Source organism: Phacochoerus africanus, chromosome 10, assembly GCF_016906955.1.
Source record: "Phacochoerus africanus isolate WHEZ1 chromosome 10, ROS_Pafr_v1, whole genome shotgun sequence".
Taxonomy (NCBI): Eukaryota; Metazoa; Chordata; class Mammalia; order Artiodactyla; family Suidae; genus Phacochoerus; species Phacochoerus africanus.
In genome coordinates, this window is record NC_062553.1 from 96,595,225 (window position 1) to 96,610,013 (window position 14,789).

Genomic DNA, 14,789 nt, shown 5'->3' on the forward strand with positions numbered 1-14,789 from the left:
AGACAAAAAGAAAACAATCTATTAAAATTTCAAATACTTTAATTAATAACTGGTATCCACTGTGTTGGCCCCTATATTCATCATGAATCTCCTTAAAGGAACTACCTGCCCACCAATTTCAGCCACATGGTTTGAATGACTTGTCATCACCTTTAAATTTAGAGTAAGGCATGACTAAGTTAATCAGCAGATTCAATCTCCTTTTTTTTTGTCTTTTTTTTTGCTATTGCTTGGGCCGCTCCTGCGGCATATGGAGGTTCCCAGGCTAGGAGTTGAATCGGAGCTGCAGCCACCGGCCTACGCCAGAGCCACAGCAACGCGGGATCCAAGCCGCGTCTGCAACCTACACCACAGCTCACGGCAACACCAGATTGTTAACCCACTGAGCAAGGGCAGGGACTGAACCCGCAACCTCATGGTTCCTAGTCGGATTCGTTAACCACTGCACCACGACGGGAACTCCAGATTCATTCTTCTTACACAAAGTGATTAAAGAATGAGTAGATGACCTACTTGAGGCACTGAGAACCAGACCCAGGACTTTTGGTCATCTGCTGAGAATGAGAGGTCTTCTCCTCCCCAGTAGACTTAAAGTCTTGGCAACATGAAGCCTTTGGAGGCTGCAGTCTTCTTCCAACTATGAAGGAAGATTCTGTCTAAGAATGAGGCCTATATGTGGAAGAAAGAGAGAAGCTGAGGTAAAATACTGCCCTGGAGATATTTCTGGAACACCTGTGTCAAGCAACAGGTAAGCCAGTCACTGCACTTTACCTGCCAGTTACATAAGCCAGTAAATTCCCTTTTTGATTAAAATCATTTAGGTTAGGCTTTCTTCACTTTCAACCACAAGAAACTTAAGTGATACACATTTATACATATAGACAGTGATTCGTTTCTATGATTTCTTCCAGGAATATATATACATCAGATTCAGTCAGAAATAGACCTTGCCAATAAAGTATTCTGTAAGAGGGCCTTTTTTTTAACCTTGTTTTGAACACTCTGGACCTCTAAATTTTGAGTTTAATCAATTAAATTGGATCCTTACAGTATAGATATTTATTTATAAAAAGACCCTACATGATCTAAATTTAAGAATTTTATAAAGACAGATTGATTGAGAACAATAACTTATCTTTTGGAATGAGGCTTATAAACAAAAATGAGCACACTAAAAAATATTAACTAAATTTGGCTACCAAAACAGTCTACATTTTTGTCCAGATTTCCCTTTTCTTTCATTGTCCAAGCCAAATCTCTTTTTCATATTAGGTATAGGGTAGCACATTACTTCTTGATATCAGGACCCTTATTCACATCCATTATGGTTATTTGCAGTCTCTGGCTACAGTGCCTTTACATTCACTTTAAAATACCAAGTCCTTTATTAATAACATTCTTAAAGAGGTCTCACCAGGCCTTCCTAGTACTTCAGACAATTTTTAGCTCTATGGTTCTTCCCAATTTAAAAACAAAATGAATTTCACAAACAGAATTGAAATGTCAAATTTTACTACCATCTGGATTTAAAGACTATAAGAAAAACTAGGTTTGGGTTGTTTTATTTTTGTAAGCCAAAGTGAATGTATTACCGTACATTTGTTTTCAGATCATTTACCTCTCAATCCTGCATTTTACTCCAGGGGAGTAAGGTATTCAAATGAAAAAAAGAGGAGACCATCCAGAAAATTCTAAGAGGGAGCCTATAAAACTCAGTAGTTGCATTTGATATAATGGAAGAAAAATCTTCCAACTCCTCTTCATCATCATCATAAGGATAAACCCGATCTGCTCAGAGCACTGAATTTAGAACCATGAATGCGAGCTAACAACTTGGCTCTGCTCCTCTAGGGGTTACAGTCTCATCTAAGTACAGACATAAAGGATATATTATAGGGACAACTTAACAAAGGCTTTATGGTCCATCTTTTAAAGCATAATGCAGCTCCAGTGCCTCCAGGGAAGGAGAAGAACAGCAGCAGCTGAGATACATCAGGAGGGACAGATCTGACAATGGAAGAGAGACAGGTGAGTTTAAGTCACTCCTGGCTTGAGCAGCAAAAACATTATCTCAGGGGAAGAGCCCAGGACTGTGACACATGCAGAAAGTAGCTGAGTAATCCCTTACACTAGAATAGCTCCTACAAAGCACATCATTTGATTCTCTCCAGAACCCCAAAAAGACGCAAGTTGAGGACTTGTGGACAAAGAATGCTGCCTGCCATTTCAGTAAACAAAGGATATTGCCTCCATCAAGCCTCCAGCCACTCACAAGGTTATACCCTGAGGGGAACTCAGGACTGAGATAAACACATAACTGGCCTGACACTTAAGGTGCATATCAAAGGAACAGCTTCAATAGACCCAGACTCTTGCATCTCCCCATACATAGAAAAGCACTAAATTCATTAACTAGAGATGTCTGGTTTTTAACTAGCAGTAATTTTTTGATGTTCAACTGCCTAATTTGGTTGGTGGGGCAGGCGTGGGGCTTGCTTTTTGCTTTTTTTCAAAAACTCTTATACACCCTGGTTCTTCCCTTATCTCTTTGGAACAGTCCCTCAGAGCTATCTGAGAAGTTGTAACCCAGGCTTAAGTCCTCAGTAAGGAGGGCAAGAAACTGTCTGAATGCACAGAAAAAAAATGAAAAGGAAAGGTGATGTGTATAGAGAATGAATTGAAGTCTACGAAGACCTGAACAGAGAAAGTAGCAAAAAGGTAATCTAAACTGAGCAGGGCCCAGATTACACAGAGCTGTACACTGTGCTAAGACTATGGTTGTTATCCTAAAGCAACAGAAAGCCAGCAAGGGTTTTGACTAGAAGAGTGACATAAACAGACCTACTTTTATGAAAGATTATCCAACTCCAGAGAAGAAAACGAACATAAGGGAGGGAGGGCAGGCCTAGAGTAAAGACCAATTGAAAAGATATGATAATAGTGGGGCTTGATTCAGAAGAAGTTGTACTTATAAGAACACTAAATAAAACTTACCCAAAAACTCCATCTTGGGAGTTCCCATTGTGACTCAGCAGGTTATAAACCAAACTAGTATCCACGAGGATGTGGGGTCAATCCCTGGCCTTGCTCAGTGGGTTAAGAATCCACCATTGTCATAAACTATGGTGTAGGTTGAAGATGCTGCTCAGATTCTATGTCGCTGTGGCTGGCAGCTGCAGCTCTGATTCAACCCCTAGCCTGGGAACTCCCGTATGCCACAGGTGTGGCCCTAAAAAGCAAAAATAAATAAATAAACAACTCCATCTTAACTAAAGGTAGAAACTTATCCTCTCATAAAACAGGAAGGTCCAAGGAGTGGGCTTAGGTGCAGCTGGACCAAGGGATTCACATGAAGTTAACAGGTCTCCCCTTCATGACACAAATCTATATTGGAAATACATCATTTGTGCCTGCCCAAAACCATTCTCATATTCTTATAGTTTTCCACATTGTGAATCCTGCCTTCCAAAAGTAGAATATAAAAAATTACATTTACCAGACTGCTTTGCAGCTAGAGTAAAAGCGTATGACCTAGGCTTTGCTGAGCAGATACAGCCATACAAGATTTGAGTGTAGCAGTGCTGGCCTTGTACTGGGGGACTGATTTTCTGACTATAATAGTGGTCAAGTTTTCTTATTCTTCTGGGGCATCACTGACACAGATTTTGCCATCATGTTCAGGGTTGGGGACATGTTAAGTAGCAGAAGGTAGTAGGAATGGTGTTTCTGGTAGAATAATTTTTCAATGAGGTTAGTCAGTGTTCTCAGCTATACTATTCCTGGTTGCTAAGTACATGGCAGTGAAATAACAAGCATGTTTTCCAGTCATCATGGAAATTCTTCAAGCTATTTAATATTTTTAATAAATCCATTTTGTTTAATTTAGCTGGACTATTGGAATTGATTTTGATGTTCACAACCAGGAATGCTAACTATTATACCACTCACTTCTTGGCTACTTTTATGTGTTGACCTCATTCTTCTAAAGCTGACTTTCTCCACATGGCAGAGAAAAGGACCACCAGAAGCTATTAATTGGCATGGCATTTTACAGCTCCATGACTCTAAAAGCAAGTCCTTTTTCACTTTAAAACCAAATAAATAAGCAAGGGGAATAATAATAAACTGCCATTAATATAGCACATTAATATATATCACTAATAAAACAGATATCCTTCAAGATATTCTGTATATATTAATTCATTTAATCCTTACAATATTTCTAGGAAGCAAGTACTATGAGTTTCCCTCATTTTTCAAAGAGGGAAATGATACAGTACATTTCCAAAGGTCATTTCTCAAGGTCATACTTCAAGGAAATGACATAATCAGAATTTGAACCCAAGCAATTTGACTCCAGAGTCTATGTTCCCAATGCTGGGATGTTCCAGCACAGAGGTTGAGTAAAGAACAAGGACCAGCAAAAGTCCAAAATTTCAACCCATGTGATAAAAGGAATATCAGAGAAAATCTGGAGAAAAATATGGTGGTTTATAGGAGAAAGAGATTCCAAAAGGCAGGAGATATTTATCTGCTCCACCAAGAATCAGCAGTTACTAATCAAAATATGTCATATATTCAATTATATTTAAGTGAATTATCAAGAGATCTTCATGTAGTCACAGCATAGGTTAACCGGGTTTCACAAGGCTGGGTCTTTGCAAATGAGTTCTATGGAAAGAGAGAGGGCAATGAAGTTCAGCTTTTCTGCAAAGATGTGTTATTACAATGCCAGATTATGGAAACTAGCTGAGCAAGAAGGAAAGTGACAATATGAAGATGAAGGGAAATTAAAAAAAAAAAAAAATAGGGTCAATGGCTTGAATGTCCCTACGGTGTCAGAGAACAGTTCCAAAGGAACTGGTAGGAATGAGACTGATGCTCAGAAGGTGGTGATCAGGGAATGGGATGATGCCTGCTGTCCAGAGATTTTTGAAGGAGGAGAGGCTACTGGTAAAGAATAATAATAATGTTACCGTGTAACAATGAGAGTGGCAATATGGGCTGTAGTGGGATGAAGGAAATTACTGAAGTTGAAAAGTGCAAGAAAGTAAAAGACCAGAATCTTGAGTAGATCATCTACAGAGATAAGAAAACTAATTGTAGAAATAAATAAAGACAGTAAACTATATGACACAGTCACCAAAGTATGACAAGAGATGGCAAAGATATTCTCGAAGATGATTTAGGAGAGATGTTAGGTGATAAATCTAAAGACATGAGCTCAATGAACTTGGGGTCTTCAAACAGATGGCTTAGAAGGATCAAAAGGAAACAAAAAGACACCCACTCTACTACAAGTCCTGGGGCAAATAAGAGGTGAAAGAAAAGACATCTTCCATTTGAAAGGGACAGCCAGGTTTCAGCTAGAAGAAAAAGGAATGCAAACACTCAGAGAAGAGTCTGGGACATAGGATAGCAAGCCAGAAATTCCAGAGAGTATAATGAAGGAATTGGAAAATCATGGGAAATATTAGGGGATGGAGTCAGATTAGGGAGGTAGAAAGTCGTATGTCAAGATAAACAACAGGTGGTGATGATCTGGGAGGTTGCTAACTGAGATAACTAGGATATGGGGTCTCGTTGGGAGTAGTCCTGAAAAACTGAAGGAAGGTGAGTAACCACTGTCGTCCAGAGTATTTAGCTGGGAGGTGTGGAGTCATTATTTAGTGTTTCATCAAGGGTGTTTGGGCCTGGGGAATAGAAGAGGGACTCCTTTGGAAACAGGTCATTTTAGGCAGTAAACTGTTCAATGAGCAGTGCTAGCTGGGGAAGGAGCAGTTTCACCGGGAATACCAGTTGCTCTTGAGACCTGCAGACTCTGTTCTCCCCCTTCATTGCACTATTGTCACAACCTGAGCACCAGTAGGCTGATAGTTGCTCCCCCAGATGGGAGATGCAGACAGAAGGGCCACAGTCTATCTCAGGACAGAAAGTTCTTTTTTTTTTTTTTCTTTTTAGGGCCACACCTGTGGCATATGGAAGTACCCAGACTAGGGGTCGAACTGGAGCCATAGCCGCTAGCCTACAACACAGCCACAGCAACACGGGATCAGAGCCTCGTCTGCAACCTACACCACAGCTCACAGTAACACCAGATCCTTAACCAGGGATCTAACCTGCATCCTCATGGATCCTAGTCAGATTCATTTCCACTGAGCAATAACAGGAACTCTCAGAAGAGAAAGTTCTACAGCAAATGGAAAATGAGGCCAGGTGAGGAGCTGTAGCCACTAGTTTCTCTTCTTCTGAAGAGGTAAAGGAGAATAACCGTTTTCTTGTCACCAGGAATTCTAGCCTTCAGCATATAAGTATAAATGATCTGCCTACATGCAAAATGTCAAATGAACTTCAATGATATTTAAAACTTTAGATAATTACTCCTCCCTTATAACCTTTGCTCCCAATCCCATCAAAACAAAACAAAATACAGGTAGACAAAGACCCATGATAGATAGATAGATAGATAGATAGATAGATAGATAGATAGATAGATAAAGAAGGAAGGAAGGGAGGGAGGATGGGACTGGAAGGAAGGAAGGAAAGAATAGGATAAGCAGACTGAAAGATGGATGACAGATAATAGATGAATGAGAAGAGAAAAGGAAGAGAACAGAAAAGAGGGGTGGGGGGAGGAGAGAAGTGGGGAGGGGAAGATAAGTAAAGATCTAGGTAATGCTTTGAGGGCTAAAAAAATATTTAGCTATTCTTTGGATTAATCCAGTTCCATAATCTTGTGAAAAGGATAATCTTATTTAGAAAGCTAATTAGCAAAATGAAAGCTAATTTCCTAATTCCTCAACATCCATATCTAAAAAAGCAGTACAGGAGTTCCCATTGTGGCTCAGCGGTAACAAACCCGAGGAGTATCCATGAGAATGCGGGTTTCATCCCTGGCCCTGCCCAGTGGGTTAAGGATCTGGTATTGCAGTGAGCTGTGGTGTAGGTCGCAGACACGGCTTGGATCTGCTGTTGCTATTGCTGTGGTGTGTGCCGGCAGCCACAACTCTGATTAGACCCCTAGCCTGGGAATATCTGTATGCTCTGAGTGTAGCCCTAAAAAATAAAATTAAAAAATTAAAAAATATAAAAATAAAAAAGCAATACAGCTTCCAGACTAAATGTAGATTTGAAGTATGAAAGGCCTAAAGGAAGAGTTAGAAGGCCACTCTGGGATTGTCTTCCTAACCTCTGAGTCAGAACTGATTTTAAAATTCCTGAGCTAAAAGAATCAGTTCAGAGGCAAAGCGAGAGAGTGCTAGTCCAAAGATCTGCTATAAATAGAAATGAACTCTGCTCCTGCCAGGAAAGCAAGATTTCTAAATCAGGGTTAATCTCACTATTATGACAAGGAACTGGCATTGCGTCTCAAGAAGGATCAGCCAGTGGATTGTGGCAGCTCAAGAAGGAAATCAGGAACAAGTTTCAAGGGCCACACCGAAGGCCCTGCAGTGAGTTGATTTTCCCAGTGGCTCATAAGACACTCCCTAATCTCCTGTAAATAAGCACTGCAGTTTTATTCTTGGTTATAGAACCCTTATGACATTCCAGAGACCCAGATGAGAAAGTAGACATATCCTAGACCGTAAGTTCTCACACTCTGATGTACCTCTGAATTCCCCAGTGAGAAGTGTCAAAATGGTAAACTCCTAGCACCCAGCCCTCAAAGTCAATGAATTAAAATACCTTACCTCACTTCATCCTTGTGTTCGATCTTTGGGGAAGATGTTGTTCTCATCCCATCTTACAAGTGAAGAAACTGAAGCTGATGAAAGTTAAGTAGCTTCGACAAGTCACTCTACTAATGTATGATAAGGCTGGACTTATGTGCAGGATCCTGTGTTGTATCAACTATGCTTACAACCATGGGGGGGATGGAGTCCTGAAATTCAGAAGAAAAAAGTTGATTTTAAAAGTTGGGTGGACTTCCTCCCACTGATCAAAGTTGCTTTTTTATTAAACACTACACTCACACACAAACATACACACAAAACTATTCTGCACTTTTTTTGTTTTGTTTTGCTTTGTTTTTGTTTTTGTTTTTTGTCTTTTTGCCATTTCTTGGGCTGCTCCCGAAGTATATGGAGGTTCCCAGGCTAGGGGTCTAATCGGAGCTGTAGCCACCGGCCTACACCAGACCACAGCAATGCAGGATCTGAGCCACGTCTGCAACCTACACCACAGCTCATGGCAATGCCGGATCCTTAACCCACTGAGCAAGGCCAAGGATTGAACTCACAACCTCATGGTTCCTAGTTGGATTCGTTAACCACTGAGCCACAACGGGAACTCCTATTTTGCACTTTTTAAAGCAGAATAACAGGTATCCCCCCAAAATCAGAACTTGTTAAAAATTCTACAATATTTAAAAGAAAGTAAACTACCCCCAAAAAATTGTGACAATTATTCCTCCTAGGCACAGAATTATTTATGTAGCTACCACAACTCTTAAAACAGTGCTGGTGCAGGGTGACATTTGCTGCATTAAAAAGAGGGAGAACTCTCCTGACCCTCTCAGGTTGATTATTCCTTGATTAGTCAATCCAAAGTAAGCATTTCAGACACTATTGCACAACAGCTCCATTGTGTATTCCAAAATATTTGTATGGCATGACACACTTGAGCTACAGTTACTTATGTTAGGTTTAGATCCACTTTAGGGCACACATGGAACTATAATCTAGCCAGAATTCCAATTAGACTTTTTTAGAATCCCCCATCCCCTCCAGCCTCTTCTCAAATGTTTGTTATCCTACTTCCTCTCCTTTCTAGCATCCTCCAGCATTTTAATCCCCATCCAAATGTACTCTAGCTATCAACCATCTTATTTCACTTAATCTATTTCTTTAATGTCTCTAATGTGAATAAGCATTCTTTATGCTTTAAACCTCACATACTGACTGTCCTGTTTTCTAAAACTTTTATTTAATAACCTCTCCTAATCTCAGGTGAAGCCCATTTGATTTCCCCACTATCTGCTGTCCCTCTTCATAGTTGTCTGTAGACCTAAAGGATCCTCCCCAATTGCTTCAGAATCAGGATCCATATTTTCTTTCATACCCAGTCCTCCACCAACATCCTTGGATCTTCCTATGCAGGTGGGAAAATTTGTACTTATTGATGACCCTGGCAGGACACTGGCTTCCCTATTCTTCCATCCCAGCAAATTGTTTTCATTCTATCTCAGCTTCTTCTCAAAGGATTTGACTCCTATAGTCAAACCTTAGTTTTCTTTATCATTCATACTATCCCATTTCTAAATTCTTTAAGTGAATTTCAATTCACCCTTTAAAATCATAACCTGCCATCTCATCGACTTTCCTATTCTTTCATCACCCTGCCCTTTGAATTTCATAATAGCCCCAAATCCTATAATCTATGTTAGTTCAGCTTGATTTGCTTTCCTATACAGGCTTGTTCCATGGTCACTGCCTCCCTAGAATCCCCTGTTCCTTGGTCTCCTACCCTTCCCACTTTGTCAATCACTGTCTCTCTATCCCCGTGTTTACTAAACTATCTCTGTCCAATGCCTCAATTTTTTCACCCACTTATTCCTTAATTCTAAAAAATCTGGCTTCAATACACACTGCTATGCTGATGCTACTTTCTTCTTATTTTTCTGTAATTCATCTAACCAACTCACCAAAAAATTGAGAGACGTTCATTTTTCATATACTTGCTCATTCTGCAGCATCTGACATTGTTGGCAAGATAAATATTTCTTCCTTCTAGTTCTACTTCTCTCTCCTCTTCTGCGAAATGATGCTCTCCTGATTTCTTTCCTCCCCCTAACTGAACTTTATCTATATTCTTCTGGGCCTTTTTCCTCTTCCCCTGACTCTCCAAAGCTTGGGTGTTTCCCTAGATTGTATCTTCATGTTATTTTCACCCTATAACTCTTCACATATGGACCTAATCTCTCCCTCATTTCCTTATGCGGTAAGACTTTAAGTTCTTACTAGAATAGGACCTAGCACACAGTAGATGTTCAATAGTGAGGAGATAAATGCACTGTGAGAACATGAGCAAACCAATTACAGTGCTCAGTTTCACAGTGCTGCTATGTGAACTGAATGGTGGTACAATATATAAACTTACCTAGGAACTAGAAAATAATAGGCATAAAGATACAACATTAATACAAATAAATCTGTTGCATTTCTTTATACTACCAATGAAATATCAGAAAGATAAAAATTTTTAAATCCTATTTAAAATCACGTTTAAAAACACTAGGAATAAATCTAACCAAGGAGGTGAAAGACCTATGTGCTACAAACTATAAAATACTGAAAGAGGAAACTGAAGAAAGAGAAAGACAAATACTATATGATACCACTTATATCTAGAATCTAATATATAGCACAAATGAAACTTTCTACAGAAAAGAAAATCATGAACATGGAGAATAGACTTGTGGTTGCCAAGGGGGAGGGGGAGCGAGTGGGATCGACTGGGAATTTGGGGTTAATAGATGCAAACAGTTGCCTTTGGAATGGATAAGCAACAAGACCCTGCTGTATAGCACAGAGAACTATATCCAGTCACTTATGATGGAGCATGATAGTGTGAGAAAAAGGAATGCATATGTGTATATGTGACTGGGTCACCTTGCTGCACAGTAGAAAATTGACAGAACACTGTAAACCAGCTATAATGGAAAAAAATAAAAATCATTTTTTAAATTTTTTAAATAAATAAATAAAAGAAATGTGTAAATTGCTTAGCACAATGCCAGGCACATAGCAAGTGCTTGGTGAATTCACCAATATAAGTTAAATGGGATCTATTTTCAAAAAAAGTAAATATACCCTGAGAACACTAAATAAACTACCTTCCACACGTTATGTACCCAAGTACGTCCTCAGGCAGCCAGGAAGTAGCCCTGGACTTCTGAAGGCAGAGGTTATAAACTGGTAGCTCACAAGTATTTGCCCTATGAGTATAGTTTCTTGGTATAAATAGTGTTGTTGTTATTGAGTCAGTCACTACATCTAAAAATCAGGATTTCACGGAGTTCCCGTCGTGGCTCAGTGGTTAACGAATCCAACTAGGAACCATGAGGTTGTGGGTTCGATCCCTGGCATTGCCCAATGGGTAAAGGATCTGGCATTGCCATGAGCTGTGGCGTAGGTCGCAGACGCAGCTCGGATCCCACGTTGCTGTGGCTCTGGTGTAGACTGGAAGCTACAGCTCCAATTAGACCCCTAGCCTGGGAAGCTCCATATGCCGCAGGAGTGGCCCAAGAAATGGCAAAAAGACAAGAAAAAAAAAAAATCAGGGTTTCACATTTCTAGCTTCTTTTGAAGAACTGGAGTATCTGGTAATAGTGAACTTGCCTTCCTGCATAGCATCAACAACTAAAGGTTCCCCTTACTGTTCCCATCACTCTCTATTATCTTTATTCAGTCTGTTCCACTCATTTACACTATATCCCTCACCTCTTTAGGCATTTCAGTTTTGACCCCTGTCCTAGGGGATAAGTACAGCTCTTCATCTCCATTAAAGAAAGCCTCTACTTTCCCCACCACATATAGAAAGCCTAAGAAAGAAGTAACAGAGAGAAGCGGAGCTGAAACATGGAGTCAGAGGAGACTTAATTACATCATTTGATCCCTTGATCCAGCTCTTCCTGAAACCCCTTCATTGTTAGACCTCCCAGTTAAACAAGCCATTAAATCCCCCTTTTTATAAGTATATATGCATATATCTGGATATATGAATATACATATTTATTTATTTATTTTAAATACCCCCCCCTTTTTTTTTTTGGCTGCCCTGAGGTATATGGAGTTCCCCAGCCAGGGATCAGATCCAAGCCACAGGTGTGACCTAAGCCACAGCTACAGCAACACCAGATCCTTAACCCACTATGCCAGACTGGGGACTAAAGCTGGATCCCAGCACTCCCAAGATGCCACCAATCCTGTTGTGTCACAGCAGGAATTCCTAAATCCCCTTTTTTAAAACTGAGGTGGTTTTATTTGGATTTGTGTCGCTTGCTACCAAGAGACATAGTCATTTCTATGACTAAGGTAGCCAACTCATCCTTGTTTTATCACTGGAAGTCCCACATCCCTGGAAAACTCTCAGTCCTAAGCAAACTGGGATGGTTGATCAGCCTAATTCACAGCAAAGCTATGGTTCAAAGTCATTCAAATAGCTGCTATCAAAGCCTATGCTCACTACCTCTTCGCATCTCTCACTTTCATTTCCAAAATTATTATATTATCAAAAAATGGACCAGATCTTTGCCTTCTAATACCATTCTCCTACAAAAAGAACCATGACTCCTTGGAGAAATGGCTGATTCCAAGGCTGGAGCAGAGACTACATAAGATAGCCTGGAGCATCCTCTAGTACTAGAAAGAAAGGAAGTGCCCAAAAAACAAAAATGATGGAGGCACATCAGAGACACAGCAACTGAAAGAGTTCCCAATGGCCAAAATTCGAACAGTTTGAGCAACAAAACAAATAAGAATTTTATTATAACCCAATGTATAAAATAAATATTAATGGGTTCATACTGATATAAATAAATGATTGAATAAATAAATGAAAAGAAACTAATCTCCCTTACAGAAGAATTCCAAATAATTTATGACAGTCCCCCTTCCAAGAGGTGAAACTTAACTTTCCACCCCATTACTCCCTTTAGTGTAGGCTGGCGATAGTGACTGGCTTCCCAAAGGTAGAGTGTGGAAAAGAAGGGAAAAGTAACTTGCAGGAGAGCAAACCCAATCACTTTGGCAAGGTTAACATCAACATAATAAATCATGTTGACAGTATGTAACCTTAACATAATGTAATGAAAATGCTGTGCTCTTCTTCCCAAAAACCCTTGACCTCTGCCAAACTATGAGGAAAACATTAAAGAAATCCAAACTGAGGGAGGTTCTTCCAAAAAACACAACTAACACTTCTAAAACTGTCAAGGCCATCAAAGACAAGGAAAGTCTGAAAAATTGTCACAGACCAGAGGGTGCTAGGGAGATACATTAAGTAAATGTAATATGGTGTCCCAGAACAAAGGGAAGGTCATTAGAGGAAAACTGGTGAAATGTGAACAAGGTATTAAGTTTCGTTAATAAGAATATACCAATGTTTATGTTTACCTTGTGACAAATGTACGAGTTAAACAATAGGGGAAATAAGAGGTGTATATAAGAGTTCTCTGTACTATCTGTGGAACTTTTCTGAAAATCTAAAACTGCTATAAAATTTTTAAATTATTTTTAAAATAAAAGACCAATTCATATTCTAAAGAAAAGCCCCACTATGAAGAATGATATAGCTTCATCCATTTCTAAAACTTAACATAAAAAAATACTTTATAAAACATGGATTTTATGTATTTTATAAATTTTCTATATAAAGTAACAGTCTAGTGTCATCTGTCTGGACAACTTTTTTCAGTATAATCTCAAGTTAGTCGTACCATAAGATTTGATTGACCTCCTTACAGTTTTGGTTCTTTTTATACAGATGGCCAACAAGCACTTAAAACAATGCTCAACATCTCTGATTATTAGAGAAATCCAAATCAAAACTACCATGAGATACCACCTCACACCAGTCACAATGGCCATCATTAATAAGTCGACAAATAACAAATACTGGAGGGGGTGTGGAGAAAAGGGAACCTTCCTGCACTGTTGGTTGGAATGTAAGCTGGTACAAACCCTATGGAGAACAGTATGGAGGTACCTTAGAAATCTATACATAGAACTACCATATGACCCAGCAATCCCACTCTTGTCTCTTTATATCCAGACAAAACTCTACTTAAAAAAGACACATGTACCCGCATGTTCACTGCAGCACTATTCACAATAGCCAAGACATGGAATCAACCCAAATGTCCACTGATAGATGACTGGATCAGGAAGATGTGGTATATATACACAATGGAATACTCCTCAGCCATAAAAAAGAACAAATTATGCTGTTTGCAGCAACATGGATGGAACTAGAGATTCTCATTCTGAGTGAAGTAAGTCAGAAAGAGAAAGACAAATACCATATGATATCACTTATATCTGGAATTTAATATACGGCACAAAGGAACCTTTCTACAGAAAAGAAAATCATGGACTTGAAGAACAGACTTGTGGTTGCCAAGGGAGAGGGGGACGGAGGGGATGGGACTGGGTTCTTGGGGTAAATAGATGCAGAATGTTGCCTTCAGGATGGATCAGCAATGGGATCCTGCTGTGTAGCACTGGGAACTCTGTCTAGGCACTTATGATGGAACACATAATGTGAGAAAAAAGAATGTATACATGTATGTGTAACTGGGTCACTATGCTGTACAGTAGGAAAAAAAAATATATATATATAAATAAATGATAAAAAAATAGGAAAATTAAAAAAATTGGTTCTTTTAATCATTCATTAAACTTACAAACTAAATTAATGCTTATTCTTACATGTCTTGGCAGAACAAATTAATACTATCTGAACAAATTAATAACCTTGGCTCCTAATTCCTGTGATTTTGGCAGGCTATACTTTGAGTTTCTAAAGCCTATACACAAAGGAATCCTTAGGGAGGGATGTGCTCTCCTATCAATATACAAATGGAGTTACCCTTAATGAGTGTTAGAAGAATGCCCCAGAGGAAGAGCAGACCTCATCGCACCTTCTTGTCAAAGCAATGAGAAGCTGGCCCAGTGCCCTAGTAAGAGACTTGGAGGAAAACACAAAACACAATCCTCACAGTAAGGAAGCAAGTCATTCACTCAACAATGCTTTTCTTAACACCTGAGCTAAGAATACGGAAATGAAAG

The 14,789-nt window shown here is 39.3% G+C and overlaps 1 long non-coding RNA gene across 1 annotated transcript in view; it reads right to left on the reverse strand.

The window, feature by feature from the left end:
- Positions 1-1,407: 1,407 nt before the first annotated feature.
- LOC125138194 (uncharacterized) overlaps positions 1,408-14,789 on the reverse strand; it is a 50,518-nt gene continuing 37,136 nt past the window's right edge. Inside the window, exons 4-5 of the long non-coding RNA XR_007137597.1 lie at positions 7,692-7,882; positions 1,408-2,007 (exon numbers count right to left, since the gene is read on the reverse strand). This is a non-coding gene — a long non-coding RNA (uncharacterized LOC125138194). The remainder of the gene's footprint in view (positions 2,008-7,691; positions 7,883-14,789) is intronic.